Genomic DNA, 23,188 nt, shown 5'->3' with positions numbered 1-23,188 from the left:
GGACGAGTTAAGACTGGAAATGTTATTTTTTCCAACTAACTCACAGAAGTCTAGTATGGAAATGTAACTTTAACAGTATGATTAGCATATATATATATGAATATATATAATTTGTATATGTATGAATGCGTTCATATATGTATTAATTGTAATCTGAACCAGATTACTATATATTTATATATATATACAGTTTGTATATGAAATAATTTAGAAGACTATCAATGAGGGGGAGAATATTAAAAGAAATGGTTTGTTTTCCAGGGTTCTGGGAAAACCTCTGGTGTACTTTGCCAATTGTAGGTATGAATGTTTAAAAGTATGAAACATGGGAGTTAGTTACAAAGTATTTATTTTGCATGCATTCTTTGAACAAATATCATCGAGCACCTATGATATAAGCTATGTCTAGGCACTGGAGATACAACAATGCAAAAGCCTCACTCTTCTGAACCTAAAGTTCTCATGGTGAGACGTAATAGACAAACAAATAAGTAAATATATGATACGTCAGATGCTGATAAGATCTATGGAGAAAAATGAATTAAGTAACGGGGGAGGATGGTATTTTACACAGGTGGTCAAAGAAGATATGCCATTCGAACAGAGACTTGAAAGAAGTAAAGAAACCAGCCAGGCAAAGATTTGGAGGAAGGGCATGCCAAGCAACAGGAACAGGAAGTGCAAAGGCCCTGAGGCAGGAGCATGCCTGGGGGGTGACAAACAACTTTGAGACCAGTAAGGCTTGAACAGAGTGGGACAATGGGAGAACATTAGGGGATTGAGAGCTGTAATCTGGGAGTAAGATAGGCCTTTGAAGTCATTATAAGAACTTTTACTTTGACAGGAGTAGAGACATTGGATGCTCTTAAAGTGTGGGGCACCATGATCTGACTTCCATTTATATAGATGCAGGTGACTTGGGCCAAGGTGGCAGTGGCAGAGTTTGGAATATTCTGAAGGAAGAGCCAACAGGATTTGCTAATGAACTACAAGTGGAGAGTGAGAGAAGGGTCAAGAATAACTTGGAGGGTTTTGGTTTAAGCACCAGGAAGGAAGGAAGAAAGAAGGGAACAGTGGGAAAGCCATAAACCAAAACTCAATCACAATCTCCAAAGCTGGCCCCCACATTTCTCAGACACTCTGTGACAGGTGGCAGTTTTTCCAAGGAGTTGACGGCGGTCAGACTCCGGCATGGCACCGTTCACACAACTGCTGCATGGTATGCGTCCACATGCAGGAAACCCACAGGTCTCAAAGGGCAAAAGCTGAAAAGGCTTCCTGCAAAGCTTTGCTCATAAAGGAGGAGGCCAGATGCGTTCTGAATTTTCAGTCATTTCACACACTGTGGGTTAACAGACCATAAAGTTTTATTTTTATGAACTTTGTTTTCTAGTGGGGGAAGAGAGGGAGATAATGAACAAATAGTCAAGTGAATATATGATATGTCAGATGTTACATGGCCACTTGGGGATTATTTCTCAGCTAGCCCCATATACTCTAGAATAAGAAAACATTTCCTTTCTCAGGACTGAATTAACATCTAGACTAGAGCTGTCCAATAGATATATAATGCAGGCTACAAGCTTAAGCTACACAGGCATTAAGAAGGAAAAGGAACGGGTGAAATTAATTTTAATAATATATTTTATTTTACCCAGTATATCCAAAATTTTATCATTTTTGCATGTGATTAATATAAAGATTATAATATTACATATTCCTTTTCATATTAGATCTTCAAAACCCACTGTGTATTGAATACTTAGAGTATGTATTTTATACTTACTCAAACAAGTGTTCAGGAGCCGTATGTGGGCAGTAGCTACCATTTTGGACAGCATAGATTTAGATTTGGAGTCAATTCTTCCATATTTAAAAATCACAAAGAATGATCCAACTCTTTTTAGATCTGGATAGATTCTCCTCAGGTTATGTGTATACAAAAATATACATCTACAAAAAGTTTAGATATATTTAGATAGAACTGGACATAGCATTGCATTATTCGTCAAAGTTAAGGTTTAATTGACAATCACTAAAAACCACCAAATGGAAAAAAATACTTTCCCTTCTCTGAGTTTCCCACTTTGGGGAAATATATTTCAATCAGAGGAAGGAGGAAGTCTTATTTCAGGGTCTGTGTGTGTGTGTGTGTGTGTGTGTGTGTTTGTGTACACATACTCACTGGCACGTTTGTTTATGCATCCCTGTGTTCTCTGGAAGATGAGGGGCCTTGCCGTTTAATGAAAGTCATAAGGCCATGGAAGTATCGGTAAAAATCCTGGCCTTAGCGCACAGCAGAGTACAGCTTCCTGACTGCCGTCCCAGTGTGGAGAGACCAGAATAATTATCTACGATAAATAAAAGCTATTGAACATTCTTGAAGTAGAAGGATATATTCCTTCTGAAAGAGAATGAGTCTTGAAGCTCTGTACCTATAATCATTAGCTATAAAGAATTATTTGTGACCAAGTTTATATACCTATATATATATTAGTTACGATACTAAACCCTAGATTCAGTGTATATAGTTGTCCACTAGGCATTAAAGGATAGAAACCAAATATATATTCTTGGCACATGGGATATTTAATGCAGTGGAATGGTTAGCCTTAAAAACAGACAAAATTGTAATTATTATTTTGTGAGGGGAATGCTAAAATACAGGATCTAGGAAAGTAGGTGGAGTGGGTAGAGGGAAAAAACCCAAATGTGAGAAGGTAATCAGAGAGGCAAGTGAAAGGACAGGAAAGGCCAATGTACCCTACTTCGCTCTTTTGCCCAGAGATCAACCCAATCCCAGGGCACTCTTCCCTGTAGGCAGAACCCTAGGCCAACCCTCCTCCCAGCAGAGAGGACAGGGTAAGAGGGAATGCGGGTGAGCTTATTTCTCACACATTCCACCAACTAGAAAGTCACCTGGTTGTGGACATCTTTGTGCAACAAATGTGTCATAGCGAAGCTTATCAGTCTTGTTAACGAGGTAATGGAGCTGCTCAGGGCAGGAGGAGAGCAAACATTTGGGATCTATTCTCTGCCAACTACTTTACACATGACATCTCAATGAACCGTCACTTATTTATTATTTATATTTGTATTCAAATGTTTTAAGTTGCAGAGATGGTAAATGAATATACGCTCATTGTAACAAGAAATTATATATGAACCCAATGTACACATGAGACCGCTGAGATTCAGAGAGGTTATGTGGTAGAGGATGGATTTGAAACTAAGCTGTACCTCCTTATCTTAAGAGTCTCCTGAATGACTTAGCTAAGCTATGGATATTTTAAGGTGGACTGAAAGTAGGGCGTAGAAGAAGGGCTACTTTTGTAGAACGAGGATAAGGGGCGAAGGGCCGTGAAGATGGGAACACCAGTGCTACTTAGACCATATGCTAATGGCCAGGTCCTTCAGGCTTCCTGCTCCTGGCTTCCTTGTGCATGTGTCCCGGTAATAATCCTTGCTTGTTTTGTGGATTGAAAGAGGTAATAGAAAGGAGTTTTTACACTGTATAGTAGTATATGTTAATACTGCTAATAATAATGGAGAATGTTTGGCGTTCATAAAGGTGGAAAGTGAAAGTGGAGGCTTTGGACAGCTGTTGGGCAATGTGTAATTGATATCTCAGGGGGAGAGAAAAAACACCCCCCAAAACTGAGAAGGAAGTTGGGAGTTACCAAAGATACACATCTCATACTTACCTGTGTTGCCCCAGTCCTTGTCATTTATCTTACAATTTTTTTTTTTGCGGTACGTGGGCCTCTCACTGTTGTGGCCTCTCCCGTTGCAGAGCACAGGCTCCAGACACACAGGCTCAGTGGCCATGGCTCACGGGCCCAGCCGCTCCATGGCATGTGGGATCTTCCTGGACCAGGGCACGAACCCATGTCCCCTGCATCGGCAGGCGAACTCTCAACCCCTGTGCCACCAGGGAAGCCCTCTCTTACAATTTGTTCACCAGATTTGTTCTCAGTTTGTTCTCAGTTTCTTGATTGAGAGCCAGATGGAACCAGCCCAGAATGTGGTGTTAGGATTCACTGCTAAAAGATCATTTATCAGCCAAGAAGATAAAGGATTTCTGGGAAGGCAGTTTAAGCCAGTGGGGTCAATGGCATGGCCATGTGCAAAAAGGAAACTTCTGTCAAGTTTCAGTCATTTGTTCTTCTTTGAAAGTAAGTTATTTTTGAATTGGGTATCTGTAGATGTGAGGACACGTTTATGTCAAGCTGGAAGAATTTTGAAAACATTGTAATGTACTTGATTATTGGGAGAATCCACGTGGTCAGCTGGAAAGAGACTCGAAAGTAGGGAAGTGGTCTCATCTCAGCTTTACCACTATCCGGCTATTTTTTTAAAAAATTATTTATGCTTCTTTTCTTTGATTTCTAATGATCTGACACTGTTCCAAAATTCTATCCTGTTAGTTCTCTGTTTCTGATGCTGTTTTTAGATTGCTAAAAACAGCTAAATATTTATATCTAAGCGTAGAACCCTCTCCTTCCCAATAGATTCCTGAGGAAATCCAAATCTTAGTGGACATATAGTGAGAGAGGTAGAGTTTTAAGGCTTCTTTTCTTTTCTTTCCTTGGCATTTTGCCAGATTTTTTTTGCAGTACGTGGACCTCTCACTGTTGTGGCCTCTCCCGTTGTGGAGCACAGGCTCCGGACGCGCAGGCTCAGCGGCCATGGCTCACGGGCCCAGCCGCTCCGCAGCATGTGGGATCTTCCCGGACCGGGGCACGAACCTGCGTCCCCTGCATCGGCAGGCGGACTCTCAACCACTGTGCCACCCGGGAAGCCCTTGCCTGATTTTTAAACTTCACTCTGATTTCTTTAAAGCTGTGGTTATTGTTCTTGCTGGCATGGAACACTTATCGTGAGCCCTGTCATTATTTCATGGGAAAAAAAAAAAATTAAGCACCTGGATGCCTTCTAGAACTTCTCTGATGAGACTCTAATAAATTTTACCCCGTTTTCCAAGCTGACAGCAGTGCTCTTCAAGGCTCCAAGCCTTTGTCTGTGCTGTCCTGTTTCCTGGTTAGTATCTATAATCCTCTCCATCCTTGAAAACCAATCTCAAATATCACTTCCTCTGTAAAGCCTGCCAGAGAACTTCCACTTTTGCATTCATCACATTGCACCGTAATTGTTTGTTTACACATCTGTTTCCTCAACTAGACTCAGAGCTCCCTGAGGTCGGAAATCTCTGTCTTGTTCAACTTTGCAGCTTCCTGTTGGCTGCAGGGAAGTCCAGAGCCAGAAAGGTGGCCCACCCTTAGCAAGTATGTGACCCTTCAGGGAAGTTTTCCTGCCTCCAAGTTTGCCCCTTCTTCTTCTTCCCTTGGCCTTATCTATCTTATGTACTTCTAATTCCTGTTATCTGGCAGCATTGTTTATATCTTAGTAAATCATCTGAAAAAAATTTTAAACTTGGAGGGTTTAATAAGGAAAATATTCATCTGCGTATTCCTAGGGCTTAACATACCACTGGTACCCGGACAGTACTAAGATACTCAATAAATGTATGTTTAATACACAACAAAATAACAGCAATATTTGAATGTTACTATGGACTAGGCAGTTTATGTGTATTCACTCATTTAATTTTTCCAACCTAGAAGCAGAAACTGTTTTTATCCTCATTGTACATGTAAGAAAACTGAGGCTCAGAAAGTTTAAGTAATTAGTACAGGTTACACATTTTGAAAGCGGCAGGGTCAGTATTCAAACAAAGATGATATAACAGGAAGAAGCTAATTCATTTCTCAGTTGAATCATCGCCAGGATTTCATAAATGAAAATTATGCATATTAATTGAATACGTAAGGACCACGGATGAGGTAAAATTTTGGGTTCACATACGAAGCATGTGTGGTGGGTTTTCCCCTTAATTTACAAGCCTATGTTTTATGGGAGTTGGGAAAATATCACCCAAGGGCTGCTATGCTCCTCGTATCTCAGGGAATATCGACAACAAGAGGCACAGAACTGAGCCACAGGAGTCTGTCTCCATAACACGTGTGCCCAAAGCAGCCTCTGAACCCCTTGAATGATGCAAAAAAAGTGTGGAATCAGCAGCAAACTGCCTAATCCTCATTTTAACCTGGGCCGTGCAACATAAAACATGTACCTTCAGTGATTTCTTAACTGACTGACTGAGTCATTCCAGGGATCCTGAGTTCCAGGGCAAGTGGGCCTTGCTGTGGAGAAAAGGCAGTAAGAGGAAAATCTCTTCCCCTTTCCTGCCCTCTGGGTCAACCTCCTTATTTCTCCAGCCTCATTACATGTTCTTCCACTTTGAAGTCCCCACTACTGTTTCAAGTCAATATCACTAGACTAGCTCTGTGCCTCAGCTCCCTCCTCTGCAAGATGAAGACAGTAATAGTCACTACCTCCCAAGGGAGGAGTAGGGAGGCACAGGGTGCAGTGAGATCTGTGTAGGGGCTGGAGGGGCGCCAAAGGAGGGAAGGGTGAGGTGGAAACACTAGTAGGGAAGCTCAAAAGATAAATGTGAGTAAAACAGAGGATGGATGGGGGACTGGTGGGAGAGATTTGGGCTATTTCAAGTAAGGGTTCTGACTTACAAGAAACCAGAGGAGGGTGGGCTGATTCCAAAGCCTGTGCTCTTTCTCAAGCAGCAGATGGAGAATGTGGCTCCTGTTCTCCTGATGCAAGTGAGACCACCACGGGAGTTGCTGGGAGAAAGAAAAGCTGACTATAATGCCAATTCTCAGCTAACAACCAGATTGTCACCCCTACTGCCTAGACATTCTCAATCTGCCATTGGTACAATGACATCATTATATAAGACTACACACATTTGAGTCACTCCTTGTATGTTTTTCTATGATGATCACGGATTCTGATCTGTGCATTTGTATATCTAATATTGTATTCAGAAGAGGGATGAATCTTCTACCCAGTACCGTAGATTAAAAAAAAGCAGAATGATCCTGAGTCACCCTTAGGTGGGGCAATGTTGGCTAATTTGTCACTATGCTGATGAGACATTCCCTGATGTAAAACTGTAGTCATAGACCTAGGAAGGACCTTGAAGGTCATATAATCTCTTTCTTGGCTTCTCAACCATAACAGACAGATAAGGAAATTAAAGCCCAGGCAGTGATTTGAGGACTTGAGTAACTGGGTGTTTCCATTTCCAGCTCTGTTGGCCATTAGTTGACCAGCTGACCATAGATGAATCTCTTAACCTTTAAAACACTAAAGCGGTACTTTCTGAGTGCAATGCATTTAAAAATCTTTTAATCTTCCATCCCTGCTTTGTAAACAGTGAAGGACATGGACACATGCTCTAGAAATGGCTTTGCTGTTTCTCCAGTGAGACAAATTTTCCAAAATACCATCTTCAGGTCGAGCAGACTGAGTTTGAAGGCAAGGCCAACTACATCATTCACCTCAGTGGCATCCACCTGGAATGGAGGATTTTAACTCCAGGGGAAAGATAGATGGTGACAGCCTCTGGCGCACACACACAGTGTACTGTGGTTATATCTGAGATGGATGGAAAAGCCCATCTGATCAAATTTACCTTGGATATATACAGCCCCCAGACAGTCATCCATTTTAGGTAACGAGCTAAACTTGTCAAAGAGAAGCGTCTCTGGGAAAGTTAACTCACTGTAGTTAACTTTCCCAGAGATGCTTCTTTTTGATAACCCCTCACACCTTCCTGTGACTTTGTTGGATGCAGATAAGAAGAACAATCTTATGTGTGACTGAGGAAAGGGCAAGCTGCAGTGGGGAGTTGATGCAAAGGCTCTGTCCTCCCCAAGGGCATCCCAAGGAATAACCTGATTATTTCAGGGAAGAGAAAGCAAGATTAAGGGAAAAAAGGAGATTGGAGAAGAATAATGGCCAAAGAGCTATTTTGCTATTTCCTAATGATAAAAATAGGATTACTGAGTTAGATAGGAAGAAACACCTTATAATTACATATTTATTTTTAGTTTTTTCTCCTACTTCTCTTCCCCCTCTTTCTTCTTCTTAGGAGACCTAAGTTACCATTTTCTAAGGAAAATCTCTGAGTCCCAAGTGACCAAAAGCTTTGCTTTGGCTGAAAACATGCATAGAGGAAGTTAGTTATGAGTTCTAGCTTCTGAGGACAAAGACATTTGTTGGGGCCTCTTTCATGCAAAAATGATTGAAATTTTTTCCCCCTATTTTGAATAGATTTAAAAAAGAGCTTTATTGAGATATAATTCACATATCATACAATGCACCCATTTAAAGGATATTGGGTTTTGGCCTATTACATTATTTTTTTTTAATTGTAGCAAGATATATACATATATGACATAAAAGTTGCCATTTTAACCATTTTTAAGTGAATATGGAATGCAGACTTTTTAAATCATCTTTTACAGGGGAATTCTGTGACTTATCTCTTGCTTATAAATATGAATCTGAAAAGAAAAAAATATTGAAATATAGAAGACCAGTTGAAAAGACCTGCTAACATGGACTCTTCTGTAAACGAACAGCAAGTTATTAACTGTTCTTAGGAGACCCCATCTGTGGCTCCCAGAGGCCTTGTAGATCCCAGACTCCGCCCAGCACCATCTGCCCAGAAATACTGCTCCAGGGTCATTATCACAAAAAGGTAAGTGTTCAGAAGGCGAGGGTTTCTCACATCTTCCCAGCAACTCTGGCTTGTTAGAATGTCGAGAAAGCTCTCCAGGTGATTCTGATGCGTGGACCTGGCTAAGAGCTGCTCTGTCATGTGGTTCTGTTACTCAGATTGTTGACTGCCATTATCTGAGGCTTCCTTGGTTCAAGATTTCACAGTAGCATCATTTTCATGTTTTGTCCATGTTTTTGGTTGAAAATAATAGTAGCTAACAATTCCTGAGCACTTCCCAGGTGCTGTCTTAAGTGCTTCACATACATCATCTCTTGTGATTCCCACAACAAATCTGAGAGGAAGAGGCCCTTATTATCTCCTTTACACAGACAAGGAAATTGAGGTTTGGAAATATCTAGTAACTTTCTGGCCTAAAGTCAGGTCATATAGCTGGTAAGTGGCAGAGCCAGGACTCCAACCCAGGCCCCAGCCCTGGTGAATAGAGACGCTAGGCCAGGAGGACAGATCACAGTAAGGTCCTTGAGTTGTTCCACGTAAGCCCCTGCTGTGGAAAGGTCTCCAACATCAAGAGCTGAATCAGGAAAGCTCTGAGCCAGGCCAGCCCTGAAATGATATTCCTACCCTCCAGGGGCTTTCAGTCCAGGGCGAGAGAGTACAAGGTAGGCTCTAATAAGGTCTATAATAAAGCTACCAATAAAGTAAGTTGGGGAAACTTTTACAATTTAAATTTCTTAATAGCTGGATGCATTTTTGTCCTAGATACAATGATATGCAATTGAAACGGACCAGGGTGAAAAGATACACACTATGCAAATCATTTTTTAAAGCTTCTTTTGTATTTTCTGATACTTCATACTATAGTAGCTGCTGAGCTAAGAGGCCTCCAAGGTCCTGCACTAGCTTTGAGAAAACGATGCTTGCTTCACACCCAGAGCAAACATGCTGGTCCTTCCAGTGCTCTTGTAATTAGTCTGTTTACTCGGAACACTTGAGCCGAGTTTACAGGGCCACTAACTAAAGCCTCCATCACTTAAGGGCTGTGTACCTCTCCAGGAGAGATGTCAATTACTGCTTTGCAAATTCTATCAACTTCTTGGCAAAATGGCAGTCAGCTGTCAATGTGAACACAAGGTGAATCATGTAACTCAAGAAAGGTAGAGGAATTTGCAAAAGCAAACTTCCAAAGAGCTAGACATGCCTGCGAGCATTACAGCCTTTGGTTCCTTCATCTTTCACATCAGCCAAGTACATTATGCTCAAAAAAGATATTAATCCTTTTTAGGTCCCTGACCTGTGTATGCCTGTCTAACTTTTCTCTTTTTGACATTGTTTGCCTCTATCTTTAAAAAGTGCTGAAGCATAAATGCTATTCTAAACTGTGTTACTTGTGAAAATACTTTTAAAATTATTTTTGCAGCCAAAAGTAAAGTAAAATAAATTTTTGCTTGTGTTACTTAACTATGGATTTAGAAGCCAGGGGTGAAAAAGAAATAATCCAGGATAGGTATTATGTGTTAACATAAAATGGTTAGGTTAGCAGAACATCAACATCTGTGTTTTTCAAAGTGTGGGCCTCACACCACCTGCTTCAAAATCTCTTTTAAAAAACAAACAAACAAACAAACTCCACCCAGGACTACCTGAACTCAACTCTCTGGGATAACTATCTGCGTTTTTAATCAGATTCCCATGATTCAGTAGTGTATTGTGGATTTTTCTCTTCTTTTCTGATTATAAATGACATGCTGGAACATTCACAGTTCTGGCCGGTCACGTTTTTCCCAGTGACTGTGCTTGCTGCCACAGTGAGGGTTCCTAACTTTTTGTCATGGACTCCACTGGGAGTCTGATAAGTCTATGACTCCTTTCTTAGGATACCATTTATACATGCATAAATAAAACACATAGGATTACCAAAAATCAATTATACTGAAATGCAGTTATCAAAGGAAAAATGTAATATCTGCCTTTTTAAATGAATATATAAAATGATAATACTGAATGGTAGATGTAATAACTACCAACATTTCAAAGCTGTGATGAGCATAAATGAAAATTTGATAGCCTTAACAATTGATGTATCTGTGATTGTATTAATGAATTCTATTTCTATTACTGGTATTGCTAATACCACTGCTTTATTGCCTACATTCAAAATAGAAGGAAATGCTAAAGATTAGTTAGAGGTTAGCAAAAATAAAGATGTGATTTTTTTTTTTCCTCATCAGGGAGTTCATGAACTTAAGATTAAGATTCCCCTTGTCAAAAGAGGTAGATGGTAGTCATGTAAAAACTTCTGTTGCTTCCCAGTTCAAATATGTCACTACTAAGAAATTTCTTCCTAATAAATTAGAGAAAAAGACTATATTAAATATAGCACATGGCAGGGCAGCAGACACACAAAGATGCTACTCTTGTTTGCCCTAGAGCAGTGTGGGATGCCTGACCTCTTACTTGCCCACCTTACAGACTGATTGTGTGAAGTTGCAGACAGGTGTTGGATGTGAGATTTGGTCACCCCTCCGGGCAGCTTTCCCTCCTGGACCGTTCATTCTCCAGATCCCTGGAACAAGCTTCCTCCATGGCTTCCCACACTGAGTTGGAGAGGGTGAAAAAAGACTGCTTACATTATGCTGGTGGAAGATTAGTCCTGGGCCCTGGAGTTGTGAGTCTGAAGTTGGAGTGTGAAAATAAACCATGGGTACATTTATCTTAAAACCTTCCCCCACAGCTCCATCGTTTCACGATTTACCCCAAAGGGCCATTGCTGTGGGTGCTTCACCTCATGAAGGGGAATGAAGTGCTGAGAGCTCAAAGGATCCATCTTCTGGGTGGACACTTGGGTCTGTCCCCACTCGGCTCCCATCATGGTGCGGAGTTGCTGAGTGAGTGTAGGTCCTTCAGTGTGACCGCTACTGATTAAAGTGACCCTTCAATGACCTCCTGATGGTGAGGTCACTCACCTGGGGCGGTGAGGCACACTGAATTCGGTGTCAGGAAACAGGGTTCCAGTCCTGGAACTGATACTGACAGACTGTGTGACAAGAGCAGCTCCTTTTCTATCTCTCTGCCAAGGGTTCCTCAGCTAGAGTCAAGAGAGTTGTATTAGGTGACCTTTGTATTTAGTGATTGTATTGGTCTTCTAGGGCTGCTGTAACAATGAATCACAGACTGGGCAGCTTAACCAATGGAAATATCAATATATTGTCTCAGTTCTGGAGGCTGTATGTCTGAATCAAGGTGTTGGCACAGTTGGTTCCCTCTAAGGGCTGCGAGGGAAAGGATTTCTTCCAGGCCTCTGCCTGTGGCTTGTGGATGGCCATCTTCTCCCTGTCTCTTCATGTCATCTTCCCTCTGTGTGTGTCTCTGTGTTCAAATTTCCCCTTTTTATGAAGATACCAGTCCTGCTGGGTTAGGGCTCACACTAGTGACCTCACTTTATCTTAATTACCTCTGTAAAAACCCTCTGTCTTTATAATGTCCCATTCTAAAGTACTGGGGGTTAGGACTTCAACCTGTGAATTTGGAGGGGACACAATTCAGTGCATAACTGTGATCTTTTGGGTCTTCTTCATGTTAAATGATCTTAGGTATGGGCTAAATGTTCAGCTCTCCTAGGTGTAACAGGTGATTCTGACACTTTCCTACAAGAGCCAAAGCACTGGTTCCTGACGCACTGAGAGGAGATGACCCATTTTTGGCAGGTCTCTGCAGTGGCCTGAGGAGACTTGTGGGGAAACTCATTCCTCACCCCACAGAGAAAAGGCTAGAAAACTGTGACTCTCCTTTGGGAAATCAAACAGGGGAGCCAGGAGGGGTAGCGCCATCGTCGCCAGAGGCAAACTGAGAAAATCCACCCCTCCCCCCCCCCCCCCCCACCCCGCCTCCCCACCCCAACAAAGCCAGTTCCAGCTTGGCTCAGGTTCTCTGTGCGGAGGGAGAGGCACAGGGTAATTACTAATGAGTAATCTTCCCAGCCCAGGGGAGGGTCGTGGTCCCACCTGACCCACGCCCTTGCAGCACCGCCTTAGATACACAGAGCCAAGCAAATCTTCAATTCAGAAGAGGAGAGACATCATGGAGTGAACAGCTTTCACACGCTTACTCTGGATTTCAACAGTAAATTGCTGGGTGTTCTCATAGTGTGTTATTTACTCTGTGGCACTTTATCTGTGTTTATAAACTATCTACTTGGTTTTCCTGCCAACTTCAGTGTGGGATAATTGAAATTTAAAAAAAAGAAAGAAAGAAAGAAAGACACCCAGTGCCAAAGTCTGAAATTGTCATCTGTAAAACAAAATAAAAAAGCTGACTTTCCAAGCTAAAACATGTACAATCTGATGTAGAACAATTATTTTTAAAACAAAATCCAAAGGAGAGTATGTCTTCTAATTACCAAGGGATTTTGAACAGTTGAGAGAAAAATATATAACATCTTATGGTGATTTTGATTCCATTAATGTTTCCTTGTTACCTTAGATATATACCACCATCTATGAATGTGAACAATGAACAGTTATCTAAAATTTTATTACAATGAGGGAAAAGCAATTTTAAATCTATTTGGAGCTGTGAATTTTCAACTTCTAAATTTTTACGTTAAAAATTTATCTAAATCTCTGTGTCAGGCATGCTATTTTTTCTTCCCACAAATAAGATGTCACTCTGCTCCGTGACGTGCTTCTTTATCTTAGTTCTTTCTCTAAATTGAATTCAGTAATTTTGCTCTCATTGGGGCTCTGCACAGTCTGGAATCCAGCTTGATCTTCTACTTCATTTCATAGCTTTTACCCTTGTGTCAGCTTCTGGGACTGTTGTTTTTTTTATATACATATATTTATTTTCATGCTTTGTTTTTATGTTGCTCACAGAAAATGTAACTGTCATTTACATATCCAGTCATCTCTTCTTTTTACATCTTTCTAATGTTCACTTCCTGAACAATTTTCTGCAACTCTGCTTTACTTGTTAGCCACTCTAAATTTTGACTGACCTAGATACCTCGATTGTAAGCACCTCAGGGTAGGGATCTTGTCACTTGCTGTTTTATAAGGTGTTCCAGAAACTTCTTACGTGAGTTTGAGTTATCATGATACGCAAACCACTATAATTATAATAGATTAAGAACCTACGAATGCAGTATGTCCTGCAGATAACAGCTTGGTTAGGGTGTGGTCAAATAGTATGGATAGTCAGAGGTCGGGAAAAGGATTAAGCCAAAGGAAAGCTGGACACAAATTTACTGAAAGTGTAAGGGAACCCAAACCTCTTGCAATGTGGCTCTTAGTGCCAAAGAGAAGCTGCTGGTAAACTCTCAAGCCCCGGAGAAGACTTGTACTTTAAGAGGCATGCAGAATAGGCTACATGAGAAAATAGAAAGCCCATGGCTGCTCACTTGGGGCTTGTTGGAAACCGGAAAAGAAAAACTATTCCTCGAGTACAGAAAGTCAATTAATGTTTTAAAAATGTGGTGGTAATACAGTGCCCTGCTTGGAAACTGATCTGACTAGTCCATGACCCAAATGAACTTCTTTCCTGTCTCTATATTGTTATGGCTATGATCGGTACGTCTCCTAGGAGCTTGGAAAGTGACAAGTCAGAAGTTTGGAGATACTTCTTCTCTAGTGTCAGGTCACTTCTGGTCACTTCCTCATGGGCCTTATCAAATCAACTGAACAGCTATCCTCAAAATCTCCATTAGGTATCTGGGGAATCAAGATTTACAAATATCGAAAGTTGCCTTCTTCATTCTCTTTCAAGAAACAAAATGAGATAAAGGAATAGAAAATTTTGAAAAATTTTGAAAAATTTCAGAGTTAAGAAATTTAAAAACTAATGTTTATGAAAAAAAGAAAGCCCTCCTCATAGAGATTGCCCATGGGGACAGTGGCTTCTGGGAAGCCACTTTCTGGTTACTGCCTCAGGGCTACTGCTGCAGCCACCCTCTGGGAGCATGGTACGGAGTGTGGATCTCCATCAGATCTCCAAGGCCCGGAGAGCGCAAGTATAAAAGAGCTGTTCAGACACTGGGGCTAGGAGGCCAAGGCAAAGCTTTGCAGCATGTTATTTGGCTGTGTAAATGCTCCTGAGCCTCAGTCTCTCCTGAGGCTCCCAAGCTTGTGAGCAATTAAAGGGGTGACATCACAGGGTCTGGAGGGGCTATCACCCAGGTCGACTCAGGGAACAGAAGAGTTAGTGACCCCTCACAGTACAAGCTGACCTCCTGGAGAGGAACGTTGGCAGCCTCTGCAGAGGTCTAGGGAAGATCTCTCTCTGGAGGAACAAACAGGCACAAGAAGACATAAAGGTGGCAAGATGAAGGACGTGAACATTCCAGCTTTCCTGGCAAGCTTTCTGAGATGACAGGGGTGGATGAGATTCACTCAGCAGATCTGGCAAATCTCCATGGTGCTAGCCCCTTAGGGGCTTTAGCCCTCTCTTTAAGGCAGCCTAAAATAAAATTAAAATAATGTAGGGTGTTATGGACTGAATGATTATATGCATCCCAAGTTAATATGTTGAAATCCTAACCCAATGTGATGGTATTAGGAGGTGGGGCCTTTGGGAGGTAATTAGGTCATGAGCGTGGAGCCCTTATGAATGGCATTAGTGCTCTCATAAGAAGAGAGCTTGCTTCCTTTCTCTGCTCTCTACCATGTGAGGATATGTACGAGAAGACAGCTGTCTACAAGCCAGAAATAGGACTCTCACCAGACCTGCTGGCACCTTGGTCTTGGACTTCCTAGACTCCAGAACTATGAGAAATAGATGTTTGTTGTTTAAGCCACCCAGTCTGAACAAAGACATAGAGTATGCCCAGAACACTGTGGGAAAATGTATGCGGGTAGTTCACAAAAGGATGAAAAACTAACTTAATATCTTTGGGGACAAAATGAGCATGATTTAGTATCAAAACTGGTACAAAGACCAAGGAAACCCTGATTTAAAGTTTTTCTTTTTTATTGTCTTTCTAGGAATCTTCCCTATCATCTAAGAAGGTCCTTAATTAATCAGAAAATGTACACTCTGAAAACACTCCATGGAATTAGTAGTTTTGTTATCGTTTCTGACTCACTTTATACATAAACTGTAGCATCAAGAGTGTCAAACAATGGGACAGTGTTCTCTCACTATAATCAGGCTTTGCTCTCTCATATCAAATATTGCTAATTAAATTTTTTTTTCTTGCCATCTTCAAGGTTGTTTGTTGCATAATTTCTTATAAAATAAGCCAAAAAGCTCAGTTGGTATTACTTTATGTCTTTGAAATGAAATCTAAGGAAGTGTAGTTTAAAATTCTCAGTTATAACTGTTAAAATAGAGATTAAAGCCACTGACCTCAAGTGACCAAACAGAAATTATTATTTTTTTATTTTATTTTTTAAAATTGGAGTATAGTTGCTTTACAATGTTGTGTTAGTTTCTGCTGTACAGCAAAGTGAATCAGTTATAAGTATACATATATCCCCTCTTTTTTAGATTTCCATCCCATTTAGGTCACCACAGAGCATTGAGTAGAGTTCCTTATGCTGTACAGTAGGTTCTCATTAGTTATTTATTTTATACATAGTAGTGTATATATGTCTATCCCAATCTCCCAGTCTATCCCACCAGCCTTCCCCCCTTGGTATCCATACATTTCTTCTCTATGTCTGTGTCTCTATTTCTGCAACCAAATAGAAATTATTAAAATTAGAGTTATATTAAGATATATTACTAAGAACAGTTTAAATACAAAACTGTCACAATTTCTATATCTCAGTTTCTAAAGATATTTTGAAATATTTGATGATGATGACATCTTTCATAATTTAAGGAGACCTTAGTAGATAGGACTGTTATCCCCATTTGTAAACCTATTTGAAACTTATGTGTTTGAAAGAATTTTTTGTTTTGTTTTTTTACTTAAATCAGTTCCTCTATAGATGTTTCTAAAAGAACTCAAAGCAATACTGTTTATTGCAAAACTTTCTTATTTTCTTTGTGTGCACCTGCTGTTAGATTGGGCAGAGTTTAGAAAACTCAAAGCTTGGGGATCCAAGTAACACAGGAGGTTTAAGTTTGAAGTGATGCTTATTTGCAATATTGTGACCTTTTCAGGTGACATATACTAAAGGTACACATAGATGTTATGTACATATATATGGATATACATACACATGCAATTATACACATTGTTCTCTTTCTATAATTAGCATTTGTTTTTGATTCTCTCTATGTGTGTTGTGAACCTAATCACACTATTTTTTCCCTGGGATTCCATGTAGTATAAACCATGTAAGAGTTGAAAGGGAAGATTTTGGGGCTACATTTGGTGATGAATCCTTGGGATAAATCCATATGTCTAGTGTATTTGGCATTCCTCAGCTGTACAAAACAAGCAACCTTCCCATATTTCCTTTAAGGTTAATATCAACACCTTATTCAGGGGTCAAGATGCAGTAAATCTGTGCTTGCCAGCCTAGTCCAACAGGGAGCCTTCCCTGATGAGGCTCACCTTAACAGTAGCTCATTCTTTTTCATCCCCTCAGCACTTAGAGTTTCAAGTTGGATTTAGTTTTTTTTTGTAGATTGCAATTTTTCAACCAACACAATATGGTTTTGTTCCTACAACTGCCCCCAAATTGTTCTTTTCAAGGTTACCAACCATCGAAATTCTTGTCACCAAATTCAATAAACACTTGTCAATCAGTATCTTGTCTGTTCACAAGCTGTCAACATTGTGACTCACTCCGTTCCCTGGGCTCCTCTGTTAACATTCAGTGTTTGTTTACCTCTTAACCCCATGGATAGTCCTCTTTCTTCAACACTTCTATATTGGGTTTCCTCTCAAACCTGCTCTTCAAGATCTGCTGTCTTATTTAGTGAGAGGAGCCATCCACCCAAGATGGTATGGATGGTATGATATTGTTGTCTGATAGATAAGACAGTTAGACACATCTGGATCCAAGACTTGTCTTTGCCATTTGGGTGCTCTTGTGAAAATTACATCTCTGGCTCTAAGCTTCTTCATCTGAGGTCGAGGTGGTAACAATTATGTCATAAGGTTATTATGAAGATTAAATAAGGTCAAGGATATGTACAACTAGCACAATGCCTAGTACATAGAAAACCTTTATTAAGTGTTAGGCTCTTCTTAATTTGTTCCTAATTTCTTTAGCTAGAAGTCATCTTGGACACTTTTCTCCCTATAATTAAACTCCATGATACAACTGTTCACAAAGTGCTATTGATTTAACCTTCTAAAATTTTCTAAGATTCATTACCTCCATCTAGTCTCATGGTTTCCTTATTTATTGACTGGATCATTGCCAGTTTCCCTGATCCACTTACAGCTAAAATAAAGATTTAAAATGCAAATCTAATCTTGTCTGGACCCAATTTAAATTCTCAATGGCTCCCTGGAGAGTTCACAGTCAAGTCTGCCTCCACAGCATGGTGGGTGGAGAGCTTCCTGACCCGCTTTCCACTATCTCTTCACAGTTAACTCCCGCTACTCTCCACCACAAATCACACCTGGATTTTCTTGAAAGTCTCCGACTGTCTTTACCTTCCCGTGTGTGGTTCTCACGCCTTAGACTCTGCCCATTCTCCTCTGATTCATCTAGTTAACCCCCAGACTTCCTTAAAGTCAGCTCAGGCTTTTTCTCCTCTAGGAAGGCATCCTGATGAGCCAGCCTCGTTTAAGTGCCCTTCCTTCCACTGTGGTTTCCATCGCCATGTGCATAGCATGGCCATAGCATGGATTACATCATGTTTTCCTCATTGATTTAATTTCCAGTTTCCCTAGTAGCCTGGAAGCCCCTCAGACTTCTTATAAGATATTCTTATCTCTTGGATATAATATATACCTTATACATGCTATGTCTCAATATGTGTATCTTGAATGAATGGAATGTTGAGTAATTCATTGTAATGAAGTAAAAATTGAATGAATGATTCGATGGATGGATTAATGAATGACTTGGAGTCTTCAGAATGGGCCGGGCTGGCAGGCATTCTTTTCACAGGTTGGTTTCAATACCTGTTCACCCTTTTCTATTTGCCTAACTTTTGCCTTCCTCTGCTGAGTTAAGTGCCCAGACTCCAAATCCCTTTAACACCCCTTACATGTCTCTGTATTAACACTTGCCACCATGTTCCTGACAAAAGACTGAACTAAATTCATGTCAGGGTTGTTTCGCAGTAGAGTCCAGAGTCTAGGCTCACCAGTGGGCTCTAGGGCTGTGGCCTTGTCTGATTTATCAGCTGTACATTGTGGATATTATTATTAACCCTATTTAGAGATGAAATCTGCTTAGAGAGGTGAAGTGACTTGTGCAAGCTTACAGGCTTCTGCAGTGGCAGAACTAAGATTTAATTTCCAAATGCCATGCTCTTCTACGCTCCTTCTAAGAGTCAGAAACAAAGTAGAAAAAGAATCACATTTTATTCATTTCAATTTTTATTCATGTAACTGCTGGATCTAAATCAATTATAGTCTAATTTCTGGTCCTTAACTAATATATGCAGTTCTCATTAGACATTTTGGACTAATGTTATAATTTCTTTTAACAAGGACAATCCAATATGAACCACTTCCCTATTGTGTATGATCAGTGAGGAGAAAGAAAAGAAATGGATTACAAAGTTTTACTCATAGTTTGTTGGTTTACAGACTATTTCATATTGTTATGTACAACAATAAATGTATATATGGTGATTTCTAAGACAGTTTTATTCAAGTGTTGTGACTGACAACAGAAGAAAAACCCAAATATACTGAGATAAAATTAATTGTTTCCCCTGAGTTGTTGTTAGGTTTTAGCTGAGCAATCACTTCTTTACCTCCTTTTCCCCCACTTTTTTTTCTTTCTTTCATTAAACCTTTGTTTCAGATCCCTATTTCTTCCATATAGAAGGGAGGCTTCTAGACGAGGCCTTGTTTGGTTAGTTAATGACCTCACCTGGACAAGTTCCCACCTTATCTTTTATGTCTTTTGTGTGCACTAGACAAATAAAACAGATGGGGAACAATATTTTGAGCCAAAGAACACAGGGCAGTTGGAAATACTTGCTGCATGTAGCCATATCCGTGTTTATTGTTGTTCTAGATAATAGATGCTAAAACACAGACTGGAAGATAGGAGACCCTAAACATACTACCTTCTTTCTCACGTCCACACCTTTGGTCCTGCTGAGATTGCTACATGAACTGCCCTTTTCTCTAGCTCTTGGGTGAAGAGGAGTTCATCTTTAAAACCTTAGCTCTCTAGGGCTTCCCTGGTGGCGCAGTAGTTGAGAGTCTGCCTGCCGATGCAGGGGACACGGGTTCGTGCCCCGGTCTGGGAAAATCCCACATGCCGCAGAGCGGCTGGGCCCGTGAGCCATGGCCGCTGAGCCTGTGCGTCCGTAGCCTGTGCTCCGCAACGGGAGAGGCCACAACGGTGAGAGGCCCGCGTACCAAAAAAAAAAAAAAAAAAACACCTCAGCTCTCTAGCAAACCCTATCAGATCTGCCTCTGCAGAGGTAGCTGCTACCTCTTTTCAGCAGCACACTTTGGGTGTAGCTCAGAGGTAGCCACCACACTGAATAATAACCATCTCTTTGCACATTTGTCTTCTCTACTAGGTTGTGAGCACCTTGGGAGCAATAGATTGTGATTATTTCACAACCGGGTCCTCAGAGCCAAGCTCTAGGTAAGGCAGACACATAATAGTCAACTCAAGTGTTTGCTGAATAAATGTGAAGTCCTGTCCTTAGTCTGAGATGATGTAATATTTGCAACCATTGAATCAGATGATAAAATCCTAAGCCAATCAATGAGGCAATGTTAAGAAAAATGACTCAGGTTCTTTGTATTTACCCAAAGTATATTGAATGCAGCTATTTTAAAGACTAGGTAAACATTTTGATTGAAATGTGTTAGCTCTGTGGAGTGGGTTGGAGGAATAAAATGGCATAATGTCTAAGACTGTGCTGTTTGAAATCAGTATAGCTGGGTTGAAAAACTAGTTTTGGTGCTTACTAGATTTGTGACATTGAAGCCCTCTCTTGCATCACTTCCATTGTCTGTAAAATGAGTACAATAATGCCCACCTCACAGAGTTAATTAGAAAATTAGAAAATGTCAGCAAAATTCTCTCCATGGTTCTCAGCACGTAGTAAGCTGTGGATAAATTGTCTCTCTTGTTAGTGGGCCATGTGCTCCCGAGGCACAGCTTTGCTGCAGAGTTGTGTGATTCTGGTCCAACAGTTTTGTTTGTTTTCAAATGTGCCCTGGTGTGTAGCTTGTTTGTAGGTGCTAGGATCTGACCTTAGCCTCCTGCTGACTTTGAGCCCAACTTTACAGATGACACTGAGTTTCACAGGATGACAAATAACAGAGGACCCATTTTGAGTGAGAATTGGCATTTTAAGGGCAGACTTTTTCACTGTCCTCCTTCGCTTTGCACTTACATCTCTCCTGTCTCTTTGCTATTGCAAGACTTTCATCATAATGCTTGAAGATGAGGATGGGAGAGTAGATGATTGTATACTCATCCAAACTCTGTTCCGGACATAAGCCTTATATCCTAGGGGCTTGACCTGGGTATGGGACTGAAACCCCGGGAGCTTCTAAAGTATAGTGTGTAAAGCAGAAATTGATAGAGAAAACTAAGTAAACAGTTGAACTAGGGTGTTAATTCCAAAGTGTTGTCAATTCTACTAGCAGAATTCTGCTATGAGGTAACATGATGAAAACAGGGGAAAGCAGAACTGAGAAATAAGGTTAAAGGAGGATAGAATAGTGCATATGGAGAGATTCCCTGACCCATGGAGCAAAATCACCAAAAGGTAGCATGGAATAATGGAAAGGTCAGAGGCTTTGAGACCAGACAGGCTGTATGACCCTAAGGCAATCCTCTAACCCCTTTGGGCCTCACTTGTTACATCTGTAACATAGAGATGCTAGTGATGGTCTTACTGATTTTCTGGAAGATTGAGGAAGAAGGTGTACCTAGAGCATCCAGCACTTTCCAGATACTCAGCCCTCAGGCTTGGCTTTGACAGAGGAGAGAACCATCAAGCTGCTAAACCCGACAAGAGATCTCAGGAGAAAAGCAAGCTTTCCATTTCTGTAGTCTCCAGTCATCTCTTCTGATCCAGGCTAGCAAGATAGAGAATGGAAAATCAGATGAAACATTGTTGATGTTTAAGAAGAGGGTGCTGATGAGTTTAGAATTTGTAATTGTTTTGGACTGCTAACCAGAAGGTTGGTTCTGATTGGGTGCTGCTGACGTAGGCTCTGACTCAATTCCTGTCTCTAATTTCGGGTGGAAGAATGGCAAATATGGAGTCCTAGAGGAAACATTGCCCCAGGATAAAGCTGTTTTCTCCTTAGAGATCCAGTGTCCACTTTCCTGATGGAGTGAGCCACCCTAGTTTGCCAAACTCTTTTGGAGAAACCATGCAGTTTGGTATATACTCTAATTTCCTCCATGTGCAGGAATGAGCATGATAAGTCACCAGTATTTAATCAAAGTATATCAAGCATATGTTGTTTGAAAATGTAGTCGAGTACTTTGGACAAATGGCAGTAATTATATAGAATAGCATTATACAGATGATAATGTGAAATTCAGATGCTACTGATTTTACTTAATGGTGTTTAATTCCATTCTTGGGAATAAATTTAGTTTGCTTCAACCTAATTGAAGATGCTTGATTGAGGTGCTTGTCTTGACTGACTTAGTGCTCAGCTAGGTGCATATGGAAAAAGGCAAAAGAAAACTGATAGTCAACAATAAGTTTCCGGGACTTGTGTGTGTTTCAAGCAGCATTAGACTTTTTTCTTTTTTTTTTTTTCTGAAAAACTGCTTTTACATTAGTCATTCATTTTTTTTTAAAACCGTTGTAAATATCAGTGACTAAATATAGAAAGAGGAAACGGATATTGATAAATAAGAAAGCTCTTGATTCTTGAGAACCAAATGTTTGCTTGTTTCTCACTTGTATTTCCAGTATCACCTGCCAGGCTACAATTATTGGGGTTTTTAAAGGAAGGGTCTCATGTGAGAGAAACAATAAAATGAGAACATTTTATGATCAAAATTTAGCGCAGTTCTTTTAATTTACTGTTTCCCACTGGGTCCTGCAGGAGACATGATTGTAAATTAAGGGAAAAGCATTTAAAATATGTGTTCCCCGCACCTTTTCTCTAAGCGGGTTGTTTTTGGCTCCTTTTGTACCCTGATTCATTTCCCACTCTCCCTCAATTTCACATACTTGAGCGCTGTATCTCTCTCTGCTTTTTGTTGTCTTTCTAGCAGAAGATAACTCTCCTAAATCAATAATCTGTTTTCATCTGAAATGATTTCCTTACATAAAGAAAATATCATAGAGGCATAATTATTAGAATAAGCCTCTTAACACAGCTATGGAGAGAATTTTGGAGAGACTCTGGATCTGAAGATCTGTGTTTGAGTCTTGACCTGGCCACTCTCTTATGATCACTTTTGTGATCCTGGGAAAGTGACATCTTTTCTGAACCTCCGTTTTCTCATTCATGAAATGGGATAATATTTCACAGTGGTTATAAGAACTAAATGAAATAATCTCACA

At 40.4% G+C, this 23,188-nt stretch overlaps 1 long non-coding RNA gene across 1 annotated transcript in view; it reads left to right on the top strand.

Moving 5' to 3' along the window:
- The window catches only part of LOC141276015 (uncharacterized), a 1,017,885-nt gene that overhangs the window by 104,475 nt on the left and 890,222 nt on the right, over positions 1–23,188 (top strand). The window contains exon 7 of the long non-coding RNA XR_012324788.1: positions 8,388–8,623. This is a non-coding gene — a long non-coding RNA (uncharacterized lncRNA). The remainder of the gene's footprint in view (positions 1–8,387; positions 8,624–23,188) is intronic.

Source organism: Tursiops truncatus, chromosome 12, assembly GCF_011762595.2.
Source record: "Tursiops truncatus isolate mTurTru1 chromosome 12, mTurTru1.mat.Y, whole genome shotgun sequence".
NCBI classification, from domain to species: Eukaryota; Metazoa; Chordata; class Mammalia; order Artiodactyla; family Delphinidae; genus Tursiops; species Tursiops truncatus.
This window is presented reverse-complemented; position numbering and strand designations above follow the sequence as displayed.